Below are 17,941 nucleotides of genomic sequence, written 5' to 3' on the forward strand. Positions count from 1 at the left end.
CGCTGGTATTTGCGTACGGAGGTATTTTCCCTATATCGCGCCCACCCTCTCGCTCTCTCTCTCTCTCTCTCTCTCTCTCTCTCTCTCTCTCTCTCTCTCTCTCTCTCTCTCTCTCTCTCTCTCTCTCTCTCTCTTCCCCACGGTGAAAAACACCCCGCCCGTTTTTTTCCTCCACCATCCCCGCCTGGTATAATGTCGTGCGAGAATGCCACCTGCTGACGCGAGTTTCCGCAACGCGCGATCGGATCCCGCCTACGTGCCTATTTATTTCCCCCCGCCTTCCCCGCCTCGCGCAGCGCTTCCCGATCGGTCCGGGAGCCGAATGGCGAGAGGCGAATGGGAAATGATCGTCTGAGGCCCGTGTCGGGGCAGAACGAATGCTGATGGGCTAGCATTACGTTCTACCGATATAATTTGCCCGCCGAATTCCAGGCGGGCGATACCCGTTGCCGTTTGCGCATAGCGTTGCGTTGCGTTGCGTTGCGTTGCGTTGCGATGTATTTGCAGTATACCGGACGCCGCGGGTCTAAATTACACGCACGTTACTGTATTAAATTCCGCGACAGAACGTACGAGGCAGGCGAGCGAGCGAGCGAGCGAGTGAGCGGGCAGGCAGGCAGGCAGGTATTCGGATCGTTACGAACACGTGGGACATTAAATTCTGGGAGAACTTCTGCGGCGGTCCTGACAGCCTGACAGTCGTAGAAATAGTTCCGCTCGGTTACAATATCGCACTCTGTCCGCGCGCGCGAACTTTGGCCCGGCCGGTGCCGCGTCATGTAAATACACGCCTTTTATTAATTTAATTAATCCCGCGGGCGCCGGCATGACGTAATGATAAAAAATACGTGGATGGAAACAACTACGAATTGAGCTTACCTCTCGGACGTCCGCGCTAATTTCGCACGTCCGCGCGGTTATTATTTTTTAATTCGTTTTAACCGTGCGAAATGTTCGAATCCGCCGGCGTGCCGGATGGAAAAGTGCAATCTGCGTTAAGATATTTAACGAGCATTGCATTATATCATAAACTTTATCGTGAACTTAGTTATACTTTATATAGATCGCTTCCTCTTAAAACGGTATCGTTTTCTAAATAAGTCGCTTATTGTTCTGAATTTTTTTTCTCATATTTACACTGTTAAATTCACTGTAGTATTAAATTATACTCAATTTGAGTCATTTTTAATCATTCCTATATAGGTCGCCGCTGCTCCTACTCAATGTATAGTTAATTCAACCAAAACAATGTTAATTTAACTAAATCAATAGAGTTAAAATAATACTGCTTTGTGTTAAAATAACAAATTTCGACACACACAATAGTTAAAATAACAAAATGTTATTTAACTCTCAAGGTATTGGTTTAAATTTCATCCTTTAATGTTTAACAGTGTATACATGTGAGTTTATAACCGCACTTGAAATATGTACGATGTTTGAAAAATATATTTAGATATGCATATTACTTCGGAAATAAATTATGTAAATGTTTTAACGGCGCGTATTAAGATCATTGAACAATGTACGACGCGTATTACAGATGATAATCGTCAAAACGAAGGCACGTTCGTGCGCTACATATATCCGAAGGAAGTGAAAGTGCGGTGGAAGTTTAGGCGCGGTTCGGTGGATGCACAAAGGTTGCATTCGCGCGCGCCAGACTCGCTGAACTGGTTTTGCGATTAGCCTCCTGATTGGGGCTACTCGGCCGAGCGATATTCCTATGTAATGATCGAAGGACCGTGCGCGTTGGACCGCAGTTGTACGTGGAGGAAAGAGAGTCGCGGCACGGTAGAAGCTTACGAAATTAGTATAGCGTTTATGGCGCTATTCCATTTGATATGGAACTGGGATCTCTCTTCAACCGTAACGCCATAAAATTTCTCTTCGTCATAATAATACGAGAGAAAGTTATATATGTATGTTTATGCGCTATTCTACGATACTTTTCCATTGAAAATTATGTTAATCAACTGATAGACGTATTTTGTTGGATATTTTGTTGCGAAACAAACATGCGCGCGGCAATAATAATGTGTGCACTTGACATAAATTCGCAACGGACTCGCGGCTGCAAGCTACAGCTTCGTTGCACAATGTCGATTTACCGGATTGGTCTGTTTCGATATTAGAATAATATTTGGGAATATTTCCAGTGTATCATCACACGGTTACGCGCGCGCGACTGCGCGCGGGGTATCGGAAAACGATTACAACATAATTCACGGCGGCGGCGATAAAATTTAATTACACTTTGTGTAATTTAACGCGCCCAAGTGTGAGCTTCGGAGGCGCGGATTTATGGTACCTCTTGTGCAGATGCTGGAAATATTGAATATCAAGGTGATTTGGATGCTAATGCATCTCGTAATTGTGTACGTTATCATTGCTCATAACACCTGATTTCTAACGGTTTCGATAACGTTAGGTACACCGACATCGAATAATAATAATTTTGTCATCATGAACAATTAAATGCTTTATTAATATTCGTAATGTATTTAAAACGTCTCTGCCACAATTTATGATTACGAGTCTATACGAATCTTTTACGCGCGACTAATCTGGAATATTTGCTTCTGTATATTTTAACGCAGTTTTAATTTGCTTTTAAATTAAGAATCGCGGTTCAGATAACACACTTCTGTTTTCGCGGAAATGCGATTGTCGGAAAGGATAAACTAGCGAAAGAATGTTTCACGGAAAGGAGAACATCGCGGGACAAATGTATGTAACTGGAGCGCAATTCTAATTCGCCCCCGTCGTATTTTTGCGTCACCTTACCTATATCGGCCGCGGGCATTGTTGCCTCGAAGTTAGTGGAAAGCACGAAAGCAACAAGACTTGACCCGGAATGCATGTACCTTTGGCGACAGGAACCTCGTTTAGAGGATAAAGGGTATCGGGGGAGAGCATGCATGGGGGGTTCATAACGAGCAACAAAGGCTTTACCGCTACTATCAAGAGATACGGTGTACGCACACACATCGCGGTATGTACCAAGCAGCAATTACCCCAACCGAGTTAATTTTTCACGCCGTGAAATTTATTCAAGAACAGATCGGGAGGAATATCCCACCTTCGTACATTCTAGTTAGCGTAATTACCAAGATACTCAATATTAAATATTTAAAAGCTGTAACAAAGGACGGGAACGTTTTTCCAAGAAAAGGTCAACCTGATAATTAAGATCGACTTTGTTCCGTCTATTCAGCATTCGACCTACTTACTTGTCGAGCGAACGAAAATTACGAATTTAAGCTGTGGCTATTGTACGAAAGTGATAGAAATTTAAAGAGAAAATGCCGCATTCGTCAAGTTTCATGCGCTAATAACGGGAGACGATACGCAGATAATAAACCCTTGTCGATTCTCGAAATGCCCCCGAGATGTTCTCATAATGCGCGTAACACATCCGTGAGGCAAACATCACTGATAGCGTTGCATTGCTTTGGAACGTCTTGAGCGTTACGGAGATACACGTAGAATATGCACATAACAATTCAAATGTCTTATGCAGAGCGGCGCAGCGACTGCAGCGGCAGCGGTAGCAGCAGCAGTAGCTTTAAAGACCACGCTATAGGACGTCGTGAGAGCAACGTTACCACGATAGTATATCAGGTATACTCCATCCACGGTACACTGACGAACATTTGGCATTCGTATTATTCTTCCTCCCCTCGGTGTACATTCGCCGGTACCTTGTTCTTCGTGAATACGTAAGACGCAGGAGGTCGACATTTTGTAGATGAGACATGAATATTTCAGACTCGGGAATACGGAGGGTTGCAGACAAATTTTTTGATTGATAAACACAAAGTAAATGTCTTTTTTTTTTAACTTAGAGCAAGACTATCCTATCATTGCAACTATTTGAAATGAAATATTTCGGTCATTATATTGAATTAAAATTCAAGAGTTAAGCCCGGCTTAAATTTAAGATAGGAAAGATTTCCTGATATTAATTTTTCTTCGCCGCATATTCAATCGTATAAATGACAAGAAGTCATTGATATGTTACACGTTGTTACTAATAATCACTGGTGATTAACCTATTAATGTTGATGCGTCTCATTGAAATACATATCAAATGCGATTAACTATATCTCTGGTGAGTCACACAGAACGTCAATAAATTACATGAAACGAAATATAAACGTAAAAAAAAACGAGTAATATATAAATAACTGTAACAAGTATAAACGTAAAAATATCGCCCGAGAAATGATAAATCTATAATATTAAAGCTCTTTCCGAAAAATAATAGCTCAAAGATGCGTTTCGCTTGCTTGCCTATAACAGTTCCAGCAAATCAAATTAAAGATGCTATAAACTTTCCGCAAGAATGTCCTCGTCGTCCCATACGAGATAGTCAGAAATGCGTGATAGCTCGACTCTGCCACAGTACGGGACCGAGAAAGGAAGCTGACTGTATACTTTGAAACTGATGTACAACTGTATATAAGAGTCATGCACGGTCGCAGCGATACCAGGCATTTTTCTTCCTCGACGAACCGGCAAAATTTTGATATTCCGGTCTCGCGCTCTTCAATCTTGCGCATACTCTTACGGATATCACATATTTTATTTCCGTGGCGTTTGTGGTCCTCCACATTAAATGGAGCATACTAAGAATATCTTCCCTCTGTGAATCATCCGCAAGAATTTGACCATCGCTACAAAGTTGCCGAGCGTTCGCATATTATATACACTCGCTGTCTTATTCAAGAGGATCATTCAAATGTATATAACGAAAAAGATTCTGCACGTATATACGTATCCAGATTTGCTGAAAGATAACGAGGCTCTCCGTGAATAACATGAGTTCCATAGCGGGTTTTTTTTAAATATACTTTCAACGTTTCTGCGTGCAGCAATGTTTCCGTAATAACGAAATCGTAAGCAAAATTACCGCGAAAAGATCCAGGAGCCTCCCACAAGATTTTCCAGAACCGATTCCATTATCGTATGTAAAACAGACATTTGAATAACATACGCTATCATGATTCCCATGAACACGTGTACGCATACGTAACGAATCAAGATGTTCCAAATTCTTGAAATATTACTAATCCGGAAACACTTCGATAAAATAATATAAATTGTGTAAAAAAAATCGTGTAAAGATCACGGTTATACTTCTCCGAAATTCAGGTAATATCACGTCATAAATATGAATACACATTGGCTGCTTAATCAATCATACAGCCAGCGTCGAGCACTTCTCATATCTCTTATTATGAATGTACAGAGAAAAAAAGGCAGAGAGGAATGTGAATCTCTTCTCGAGTGCCGGAACAGATTTCAGAGATCCTGTACTTCCTCATGCAGAAGCTTTTCTTGCTATGAAGACTACGAAAGTAAACTGGGTCAAAAAATAAAGCAAGGTGGCTATAGTGCATTTCTAGGAAGGACTACGTAATCTTGAGAAGCTTTCGCTTGAAAAATATATGCAAATGTCTAGGAATCAAATTATATTGTTTATCTTCGTACGTTTATAAAATTTAAAGGTGAAGAAACTCCTATATATTGCAACACTTTATATAGATACTATCGCACGAGTATAAATTACATTATGCCATAAATTATGCGACTTCGATATTGTGAAAAACGGCATAATATCGCGAAAATTTGCGTAGCAATACTTACAATATAAACGCCAAATATGCTCCTTAATTTTTCAATGGCTAGATTTCTGTTATAAGTTACCGTGTCGTATTTCGTCGCGGTTCGCTATTATCAAGCGTCTCACCGTTACGGAAAATCTATCGGCACTTTGAGCGAAGCAATTAACGATCGCATTGAAGCCGTTCCGCGTACCATTGATGGTGCGCGTATTGTCCGAGAGATGATTATATAATCGTCAAATGTATCGTCGATAGCACATATTCCATTACGCGGACCGTTGATTCGCGCGGAATTCCACGGGGATATTGACGAAGGCAGGTTTTCGAGATGCGCGACGTGTTCCGGCGGAGGCAGCGTTGAAGATAAGGCGAAATTGCTATTCGTAACGATACACGGAAAGTATGCAAACAGCGATCGAGATTTGTACGCGTACAGCAAAGAGCTAACAGAGTTGTGTAACGATACTTTGATACAGACATAGAGAGTGACTACGTCCCTTCCCCCTCGTACTGACAAACTGACGAACTTCAGTATTTCCTGTCAAATAATGGCACGTCTGGTCGATCATCGTTGCGGGTGCATCAACGTGCACACGTAGATAGGAAATTGTGGTTGCGCTCGAATCGCGGTATACACATAACAAATCAAAGAGTCGCTCTGTGTAATATGTTCGATAGTCTCAGATACCAATCCGATATCGTGTTAGCGCTATATAACGATTGTGTAACACATCGATCGTGTAGAACAAAACAAGTTCGTTAATCTCATAAAAGATATTTCAGCACGTTTTCACACACGTCGCACACTAACTTGTATATCATCGAACTAAATCATATAGTCTGATAATATTTTCGGCGTTATTATCGAGGGAAAAAGGAAGCGTATAAATAATATTTAACGCCGAATATTGCACAAAGGGTAACTGGTAACAAGTCCGATGGAATACGCTTTGACGACATACGTCGTCGTGGAGAAGAGATCATTTTCTCGGATCCGACGAGCGGGCGAGTACAAAGAGCTGTCAGACATTATGTGGCGCCGTGTAGAAAATATTAAAGATAATACAGAATTGCGGCGAGAGATAGAGAGAGAGGTGGCTTAAACGTCTTCTTTCTGTGTACGCGAAAAGGCAGTTCGAGCGGCAGTATCGCGAGCGGCGTCGCTAATACGAGAGCAGCTAACGCAACCAGTTGTAACTTGGCAATTCGCAGTATGCATTCTTCTTCCGCCAAAGGCGGTGTACTTCCGGTACTTCCATGCCGCCGCCGTCTAGAATGTTGCAGCAGTCACTTATCACGGATACTTATAGTTAGTACTTACACCGTCGTTCTGGAGGAATCACGGCGTTCCCGGAGATAACGTTGTGACGACCGCCGCGTTATTGCACGAGGAACGGTAAATGTTGATAAAAATCCGCGCGTTGGTTTGAGAAAAAACTTCTGTGTCAAAATATATGAAATTTTTATGACATCGCGACGGCAGGATTGGTTGGGCATCTCGCGACAAGTATTCCAATATTTATCCTTTCAATAGAATCAACGAGTTATTTTTAAATGTGCGTCACATCTCTTGTAAAGTGTAGGCAATCCGACGTTAAAATTATTCAGCGCAACAATTTTGAATTACGCAGACGGAATTTATATGTATAAACTGCTAAAAAAATAGTCTGCTCGTGCGCATTTTAAGTAAAACGGTTATCGCATACGTTTCACGGAGCTATAGCAAAGTGTTCCATTTTATGACTTGCGGCTATTCCAAACTCGCTAAATAATAGCGCAATACCGCGTGTAAAAAGTTAACAATAGCCGCCGAATGTCGGGAAATTGTTAAACGGCGCACGTTGCTTTCGCGTGCGCCAGCTTTGGCGCAATTTAAACTGTGATTCAATTGTAACTTTTTAACTGGTCGCTATTGATAACGGTCACACATATTGCAAAATAAAACATAATTTGATGAGCTTGTCTTTGTTAGCGATTATCTCGCACAATATATCAACGTTACAAATGCTTGAATCGAACTCAAAGAGCTAACTTGAATCGAATCGAGAAAATCATGTAAATTGTGATCCAATTTGCGCTTTGCGTTCCGATCGTGTCCTAAAAAGACAAGAATAGTTATGATCGAAATGCCGCGAGCTCTTACAGATATATTACAGATACAGATAAATAAAAAATCTAATTTGGAGTATAATAAAAATTAATATAATCTGAGAGCTATAAATATAAATTAATTTTTTCAATTATTAAAATTAACTCACCCTTTAATACGTCATTAATTATATATATCTAATTATTTGTGTAATATATAATTCAATTGTATATTATTTTCGATATATTAATTATGTATTCATTTGAATTTAGGCGAGAGAAATATAAATCATTAAAGAGCGCGAAATTATTCTGTCAAAAATAATACTTTACAAAAGTAATTTGTAAGATAAAAACTGATGCTTTTTAAAGAATAATATCGAATGACGAGGCATCTCAAATACATTGTAAAAGAGAGAAAGATCGAGTTGCACGCGCAGCGAATTGCACTCGCAGGAATGATGTTAATGCAGAACGTAGCGAGGAAGCGGGGTACTCGCGCAAGTGTTGATGAAAGTATTTTTCTCCCCCGACACACAAAGTGACAAACTTTCGGTTACTTCGGTCCCGCGTGCGCTCCTTAGCATTCCCTCGCATTCTCTCGCTCTTCAAGAAAGGTGCCGCGCCGCGTCCCTGCCTTCCTTGCTTTATTTTTCCTCTTGCACGCGGCACTGTTGCTTGCTTTTATGCGGCAGTTGTCGGTCGGCAACTGCCGGGCAACTCGCACGCTCACGGCTACAACTGCGAGCGCAACAATTACCGAGAGTAGAGTCGACGAGCTCAATTATTTTCGACATTCTTCACGCCTTGAACTGCGAAACATACGCGGGTTGCCGCGTTACGTGTTGCGCCCATCCGCATGCTCGCGTACGCGGTGTCTACGAGACGAGGAAAAAGAATGGAAGAGAAAATGAGAAATTCGGTACTCTCGACAAGTTCTTTATCAGAGAGACGTCGCGTCGCAATCGTGTCTGTTACCAGTTTTCCATATTTATATCTTTTTCTCTTCACTGCTTCGAAATGCTTAATCTTACATTTCGGTTGAAATCTATATGTATCCAATCACGAAATGCAGTTACGACACTCAGCGTACGTCGTGCGAGAATATCGTTCCTAACGAGGGAACAATTATTCTCATTACTTTCTTTCGCTCCAATCGCTTTACTTACGTTAAGCCGCACAGCCGGCTTCTATATTATGCCGCGCACACGTCTAAGCAGATTGCAGGAGAAGCGCTGCGGAACGCCGACCTCTCCAGCAACGTCGAACGTGTGTACCACCTTGGATCCGGCTCGCGGATTTGCCTGAAAACCTATCTCCTGTACCTCGCGCCTACGTCACACGGTAACTCGAGCGGGGTAACGACGACTACGAGTAGGTACATTAATCCTGCTAAATAATTCAATATCCCCTCGTTCCCGGTCTGCCAATGAAGCGCGGAGTTTGCGCTAGTGATTGTCGTAAATAATTATTTGCGTTTCACCGTAGACCCGAATTCTAACGCCCGTCCTGTTCCCAAATACAAATTAACTGCGGGAACTTTGCTTCACCGTCGTAAAATAAATTTATCACGCAGCTAACCAGGTTGTAACGATATTTAATTGCGATTCCCGGATTAGAGACGGCTAAAAAACAGGTTCACTTATCACAAGTTATTGCGGGAGAAAGACACGTTATTTAATTTAACGAAAACCCAGCGTTTTTCTTCAATAACAAAGCTGAATTTTGTGCTGTTTGTGAAAAACAAATTTATCTTTCATTACGTGACGTGGCAGAAAAAAATTATGTCAAAATTAGAAAGTTGCGATCTGTGGCGCGTAAATACCGGTACACGATGGGATTAATTAATTAATTTAGGAGAGTACGAAGACAAGGAAGATAAAGCGTACCCGCTTTAACGCTCGCACGGCACCTCTCACGCATCCGTGCATACAGCTGTACGCTACCGTCTCCGTTTGCCGTAGATCATGTCACAAGCGGAATAGAGAAGTGGCCGACGACGAGCTTCGTTACTTTCTGTCAGGTTGCATTCATTACGTCGCAATTTACACTATTATTGCACCGTACTCGGGGGCAACGAAAGAGAGAGCGCGCTCCTCGACACCTCTCGCCTCATGCAAGCGCGGAACTTGAGCAATTAATCTCGACCGTTCTTTATACCGCATAATGATTGCCCGCGCGTCTTAATTAGTCTCTCCCGCAACTTTTAATAGCCGCAAAGTCGCCTAGCGCGTTCTTGTTGCGTCAGCGGTTAATAACAGCCGCAGGATCGACGTGAGATCGGGATGAGATATGGCGATCGATCAGATTGAGTTATCCGCGCGGACGTAATGATAATGAAAGCTCGTTCATCATGCATCTGAAAATACTGCGAACGCGGCGGCGATCGGCAGATATAGCAGATGGAACAAACAAGAAAGACGCAGACGTAAGCGGTAGATATCGAGAGCCTCGATCTTCCGATCGAGAAAAGTATTTCCGACGCGGAGGGGAGCGGGGTCTGCGGGGGAGGGGGAAGAAAGGGGAAAAGCGATAGTCGACATTATCATTAAATGAGCATCAACGTCAGGCGGGCGCGAGACGAGAATGCTCCCCTCTGTACCCGCCATATCTGCCTGGTATCTCGAGCGACGGCCGCGACGTCGAGGAAATGGAATATACTTTCAGCGCTCCGGCGACTTCTGCGCGTGCCGCGAAATAAATCAGTATTCCCGTGCTTTGCTCGGGAAATAAGAAAAAATGGTCGCCTTATTATCTGGTACCATTTTCAGGCTCTGGCCAGACGGCGACCTAGCCCTCTGCGAGAGCCCTTTTTCGTTGGGGCTTGATGCCAAACGCGGTGGGGGAGGCGGAGGGGGGAAAAGAAAGCAACCTTCCAAAGGGAAGATATATAGACCACTGTATAGTCCGTTCGCCTTGACGCACGTAACAGCCACCCGGGGGACAAATAACCACATAAATTTCACCGCGATTCTCCCGGTTTTATGCGGTGTTAATATAGTTCGTGTCGCGCGCGTACGTTTCGTCTGAGGTCTCGCGAGAAGCAAAAGCATACGGGCGAAAATTTGGAAGCAACGCGGAATGAAAATATCGCAATTGGCGAAAATTGAGCGTCACATGTGCGTGACGTTGAGCGCTAATGGATCGGGCAAATAACAAAATTGACGTGAACGTTAAAGCGCATCTGAAAAAACTCCGGGAGAGCTCGATAGAATCCATTAGATAGGTATAAATAAACCTGCAATTTTTATATAGGTGCGCTCTTTCGAAAAAAGTCTTTTTTGTTCGTGTCTACTTCCCGTTTCAAGTACGTATCTATATTATTTTTGAAAACGCGCGCCGATTTATCATGTTACATAAATTTACGCCGTTTATAATACGATCAGTCTCTCGTAATCGTTCTCGTTTTTTATTTGCCAAGTACTCGAGAGCGTTATTAAATTATTCCCCGTCTAATATTAAAAAATTGCAAGAGATAAAATCGCAAAGATTTTAGAAAGTCGCGATTCCAAAGTCGACAAAATATACCATCAGGTTTAAGCTTAAAGGTAAAATATGTAGAGAATTTCTATAACGCAAAATAATATCTTCTAATATATTTAATCGCAGTGAGAGATCGCTTAATGATACTATGAGAATAATCCCGAAGCAGTTTCGCACACTCTCGAAATATCGCTTTCGGATGAGACGCATGTACGTACCGTTCGAGAGGCGCCTGAGGTGTTGATATGGACGAATCGCCGGTTGATCCGCCCGAAGGGGTCATGCCCGAGAACGTTTGACTTTATTGGAGGAAATATGAGCGGGTGCTCTGGCAGTGCTCTGGGCGGTATTCCCGGTACGCCGGGAATCGGATGTGCGTGGGGAGGGGACCTGCAGCACTTCCAGCCCGAAGGGGATGTACCCGGGGCTTGGGAAGGATTCATTCATATCGCGAAGCCGAGTCTCATTGTCGGAGCGGAGCGGCGGACAAAGCGAAAGCAGGGGACTGAAGTGCTGTCAGGACCAGTGCACTCCATTGCGCGACACAAATGGCAACCAAAAGTGGGGCGGGAGAGAGAGAGAGAGACGAGGATCGAGATCCGAAAGGTGAGCCTTGCACGAAGGAACGATCTGTCGCCATTGTATCGCGATCGATCTCGCATTGCATTCATTCGCGGATATCACGAAAGCGATTCGCATGGCTCGTTTTATAAGTCGACAATAGAAATTGTTCCTTTTAATGTAGGTCTACCTTCATCTTGACAATATAAATTTCTTTTTTTCGTTCCTGTTTTTTTTCTAGCTTTAAATATGGTCATTATGATCAATTTATATACATACTTGTGACTAAAACTACACACGCACAAAATTCAATTTAAAAAACTCCGTTATTATTCCAAAGGTTGAGAGATATCAAATTTGTTGAAGAATTTCACAAATTTACACTCCAAAAGTATAAATTGTAGCCATTATACATTGTTTCGATTAAAAGATTTAATTGCGCTCTATTTCGTGCTGGTCTTTAAAAGAGATTTGCCAAAAAAAGATACCTACTTGGCATCGGTTGAAGCTGTCGATAGCAGAGAGATCAAAGATATTAAGTTTCTTCGTGGGATATTATTACGCTGCCAGCCGCTCCTCGGCTCTACAATTTCTCGGGTCCAAATAATTACAAAAATACGAAACTGCTTTTTCTCAGGTATATGAGCAGCTTCCCGTCAAGTTGCGTAATAAAACTGTACGAAGAATTCCTCTTTATGATGTGTTGTAGAAAGCTCACGTACAAAAGTGCGCTGCGAGGAATATTCCGAGCCGGAAAACATTACGGCCGTAGCTCTCAGACGAATGTTTTACGCATCTCTTAATCTAAAATCTGTTAACGCCTTTGGTGTCTCCCAACGATTTAATAACACGTGAAATCTGAAAAATAAAACAGTGAAATATATATATATATAATACGTGTATAAAGTAAACAAGTTTTCTTTGTATTTAACTTTATTACAAAGCAGACATCGCTGTATATGGAAGAAATAACGTTGACGTTTCAATACCGGGAGTTTCGTAATAAACACAAAGTTAAGGAAAGCACAATTAAACATTTCTCCCGGGTAAAGTATTCGTTTCTGGGTGAGTTAAGGACGCCATCGTTGTCACTTTAGCCTTCTTTTTATTGCGAAACGCAAGTAATCACCGTTAATTGCTGCCGCCTCGACAGGCGGCAACATTTACAAAGGAGACATTAGCTTTTAATACAATTATGATACATCGATACAACAGAAAATTAATATTTACACATAGTCTCGATTTCGTTCGACGAGCTCTACAATTTGTCGCGTCGCAAGACATGACTTAACGGAATTAATTCATCGGTCCGCGCGGCGCGTACGCCATCGCGCGCGCCGGACCGCTTGCGATATAACAGCAGGCGAGAATTGATACCGCAGTAATTTGTACTAATTAACCCATCCGCGAATTTATGCCTCTCGTACTGAGTTATTATTATTACAATGCGCACATATTACTCGACGTCACGCTACGCGGAGAGTATCCCTATTAATCATCGACGCGCGCCGTAGCAGCAACTGTAGCGGCAAACGTAATGCCGGATGTAATAATATTTAATGCTTTTGGCGCCGACTTCGCCGGACTTGCCGACTTGCCGTTGCCGTTGCAGGGCGTTCGCGGGGCGGAGGGCTCGGCCCATTCAAACAAACGAATCGGCCTTTCGCCGGCGTTAATGATATTAATGCTCTCGCGCAACTTTGTACAAATGGATATACATTATACACACAACGGCTGATAGAATTTTAGATTAAGCGTCGCAATCTACCGGTCGGACCCGTCCGCCCCGCCGCTTAAACGGAACAATGAGACGCGGACGACGGCGATAGGCGAAGTTGTATCGCGCGAGTGTGCCAGGATGAGAAAAAGAAGTACGCTTACCTTTTGTGATTAAAATATATATAAATAACTTTATTGTTTATGTATATTTATATATATATATATATGTATATTTATAATAAAATGCCCTATCTATTTTACAAATATACAAAACTCTCGCTATGTACATCGATCTCCGCTTTTGACTAAACAAGAGAATTACCGAAGAACTTTAATAAATCGATTATCGTCGATTAAACTAGCATCGAGTAGAAAGAGGAAAAAACGTTACTTCGTTGCAATACGAGTTACAGGTAGTATGCTCCAATTTTCTTTTTTTTTTTTCTTCTCTCGCGCTAATTACATTTGCTCACTACGAAGCTATCACGATTCTCAAAAATACGAATAACCGCTTATTTATTCGGACACCGTATTACGGGTTACATTGCAATAGTAAGAAATGCTTCTGATAATAAGTAGAGAGAAAAGTCGCGGCAGTCAGGAGTCCTGTAACAGAAAAACAGAGGATGCGAGTTACGCGAGAGGTTTTCCCATTAATCACTTCCATTATAGGCAAGATGCGCTTTAACAAAACGAATAATCGAAATCGCTTTGATGCCGCGCGCAATATGTGATACAATTATCGATCACGCAGAAAGAATTATTCATTAACAATAATATATTGCGTTAATAAATACATGATAATAATAGAGCGGCTTATTATTGTAATGTGAATTTCAATAAGCGAGCGATCAATCATTATCTATAATCGCTGGAAATGTACACTATATTACTTCATTTGCGTAGCTGGACTACGATTACAGTACCAAAGCTGATTATTACTGCGATCACGTATATTTATATTTCGGAAAATATGTGTGTTTCCACAATTTTCAGATATTTATATTGCAATTGCCTATTAAATAACAGCTTACCTTCCTTACTGCGATTTCCGATTACTCCTTGCGTAACGTGATTCAATAATACTTTTGGAAACATCTGAAACAAAAAGGATCACACTAAATTAATCAATATCCAACGATCGCGCGAAAATAGATATGACAATGATAAGTTGGATGTAAAAAGATTTCAATATCCATTTTTTTAATGGAAACGTGAAAGAAGATACGGTACATGGTACATGAGGTAAAAGTCTAGCGCATGATGAAAATAAGCGGAGAATTAGAGAATTGGCGTGCTGTGTTTTGCGAAAAACGTTCTATTCTTGGTAGACTCTTTTAAATACAGGATTAAACTTTTTCCCGCTACCGGGTAGTTTTAACAAGTTATATTTTTTAATTTTTCCTCACGACGCGACGGCGCGGGCGACGCGATGCTGAAAGTTTCTCCGTGGTTTTAGAAATGCATTTAAACTTCCGCTTGGTTGTGCTCCGTGTCAAAATGCATTTCCTTTTTGCGCCCCCGACACGTCGCGTCGCATCAGAGAGATTCTTTCGCGCGACGCGGAGTGCGGCGAGAGAGTACGCACGAAAAACCGATGCCACACATTTGTGCAGTGTCACGGCCGCAGCGGCGCTAGACATCGCGGCGGAAATGTCCGCCGTTTTGAAATTCTGCTGGCTCGAACTGTGTTACGCTTCGGTGAACGTGTCGAGCGGCACAGCGGCGTGACGTGTAGTTGTGCCTAGGTGGACAAAATCTCGATTTTCAAAAAGTTGGAGATGCCTCTCCAAACGTACTTCTATCACGAATAGAAGTGATCATCGTCAAAGTATCGTTAAAGCTGTGCGTTTATCATCTAAATTATAAGTCTTCGTCCCCAATCAATTTTAATATAATAACAATAATCTAAAAATAATTCTAATTTTAGGAAAAAAGTATTTAAGAAAAAAACGTAGAACATTAAATAACAATTGCAGCTTTAATAGAGAGAGACAATGCTTTTATTGCAATATGTATACACGGAGAGAATTTTCTCTTAAAATTTACCCTGAAATCATGGTAGTTGTAGGACAACATGTACCACCAAGAATTTTATGCGAGCTATTCTGATTAATATCTACCATAATAAAAGATATTAATATCTATTACATTAAAATAAAAAATATGTTTGATTAATTTTACTAAAATATATCTAGGAAATTTCAATAATTTTTCAAAATTTACCAATCTGCTTGGTAATTTTTATCACGTTGTTTGTAAAATGTCTTTTGTATATTTTAAAAATTTCTTGGTTGCCAAGTTGTCCAAGTTTGTAGTGAATTTAAGGGTAAAATATAACAAAAAATTCTCTCCGTGTAATAATAATTAATAACTTTCTAACTAGAACATGAAAGCTTTGTACAAAATCATTAAAAGTCATCAAACTTTATTTCCGAAATATAGTGCAAGAATAATATAAATTCAACAAATATAAAAATATGAAAAGTACCGATATAAAACCTGTTTTTTTTTGCTTAAATAATTATTATATCTCTTGATAATAATTTTATTTTAAATATTCTGTAAACCTGTAATATATTGCAAAATTGTGAGCATAATTAAAAAGATGTTATATGTTACAGTTTCGCAAACAAAGTAATTTCGCACCCAGGTAAATCTTCAGACGCTGAAAATCAGATTGATGTGTACAGCTTTGTATATAAAGCACGTCTGGGTAATACCGCACGACACGAGAGAGGAAGAATTATTGCAGAGGCGATACTTATTTCTGTTTGCCGGCGTGGCTGAGGAGGATCGAATGAAATAAGAGAAATTTGCTTGCATCCGCGCGCGAGTTTAATTAAACGTTCAAAGAAGCAACAAATAGTCGGTCGCGTCGCGCTGTCTTTCGTCTAGCGGCGAGGTCTGGCCTGTTTATAGACGTGCCAGCGACCGGTCGCTGGTCGCCTCTATCACGTGCGATCGCACCAACGGGCGGGCGGATCGATGAAATTCCGTCAGGAGAATTCTGAAAGCTTTGCGGCGCCGCTTCACGCGGTGCAAATGTAATTACACCGCCGTGCCCGCGGGGTCAGCGAAGAGAGCGGCGCTGCACAGGAAGCGGTGCGTAAACAGCCAAGTTATTGATTGCGAAAAATCACTCTTGACCGAGTGCAACTCGGCAACAATAACGGCGGCAGGACACAGCCGGAATACCAAGGTCTGATTGGATCCCCCTGCGCTGTCGACGGTTTCGAGTGACCGGGGCGACGCGACGCACCCCGATGTCGATCGCTCGTCGATCGTTAATCCTCCTCCGCGTCGATCCGCGCGGGGGTCCGCGGGACATCCGCGAGAATTTCATAGCGTTTACAATTTCCGTAAATGACGCGTCAACTCGTCAGTGCGTGCCCCGGCACAATGCGGCCGCGATTGGCGCTCCGGATTACGCCGATTGAAAGTAATAACGCGATCCCGCGATCACAATCGGCGACCGACGACGCGACGATTATTTAACGCGTCGGGATGCGGACGCGCCGCGAACGCCGTTAGGGGTGTGATTGAAACGCTCTTTTATTCGTCGTTTTCTGAAAATGACACGTAAACGTTATTTTTTTTACCGCGAAACAATGAGAAGTGCTTTGTTACGAGAGATGAGAATTTCAAAAGCGATCTATGAATGTCCAACATGTGTTAAAGGAGCTTTGTCTCTCTACAAAAATCACCTTTTAATAAAATCTCTTCGGTGTGTTTGTTAAAGACGAATATTGTTTGTTGTTGAGTAAATTTAATTTGAAAAACGTATCATTTTTATATTGTTCTCAAATACGTTAAAACTGACATTTCTCAAAATACAAACGATAGGTATGTCAAATAGAAAATATGTTTTAGAAAACAGTTACAATATTTGTAAAATTCAGAAGATATCCATGGCAATGCGAATATGATATCTATTTGTAGTTACGTTTATCTTTCTTGAAGAATTATTTATTGCATTTGGAGTCTTCGCAAACGCAGCAACAGTAAAAGAGATGTCAAATGCCATTTTATTCGAACACAACACGCATGTATGTCCCTGTTTTTCTTCCTTTCACGAGCAAATCGTTCACACATCGCTGCTATCTCGTTCTCTTCTTGCCAAGCCAGCGTCAAGTAGCAATAAACGAACCGTACATTCGAGGGTACTGCTACGGCATTATATTCGCGGATAGTTGACCAAAATGGAAATAGCGGAGCCGCGAGGTGACAAAGTAACACAATCCTCGCGAAATTCAATTTGGCTGGGTAATGAAAGCGTCGGATTCGCGATGCGCCGTGCGCGGCGCATAAGCTTCGGCGTATCTGTCGATTTTCCGTTGCCGCAAATGTATCGAAAATTAACGGCGACTTTAAGAACGGTCGTCCGCTCGCTCTTTTTAAATCTTAATTAACCACAAACTAATGATAAAGACACGGAATTTCTTTTATTAGTGCAGAAT

At 41.7% G+C, this 17,941-nt stretch overlaps 1 protein-coding gene across 1 annotated transcript in view; it reads right to left on the reverse strand.

Moving 5' to 3' along the window:
* Positions 1–12,664: 12,664 nt before the first annotated feature.
* Positions 12,665–17,941, reverse strand: part of Toll-6 (Toll-like receptor 6) — a 52,205-nt gene continuing 46,928 nt past the window's right edge. Inside the window, exons 2-3 of the mRNA XM_071709459.1 lie at positions 14,516–14,579; positions 12,665–14,087 (exon numbers count right to left, since the gene is read on the reverse strand). The gene's annotated coding sequence lies outside the window, so the exon portion shown is untranslated. The remainder of the gene's footprint in view (positions 14,088–14,515; positions 14,580–17,941) is intronic.

This window comes from Temnothorax nylanderi, unplaced genomic scaffold (genome assembly GCF_030848795.1).
Source record: "Temnothorax nylanderi isolate EJ_2023f unplaced genomic scaffold, tnyl_v1.0 TNYL_tig0077_pilon, whole genome shotgun sequence".
NCBI lineage: Eukaryota > Metazoa > Arthropoda > Insecta > Hymenoptera > Formicidae > Temnothorax > Temnothorax nylanderi.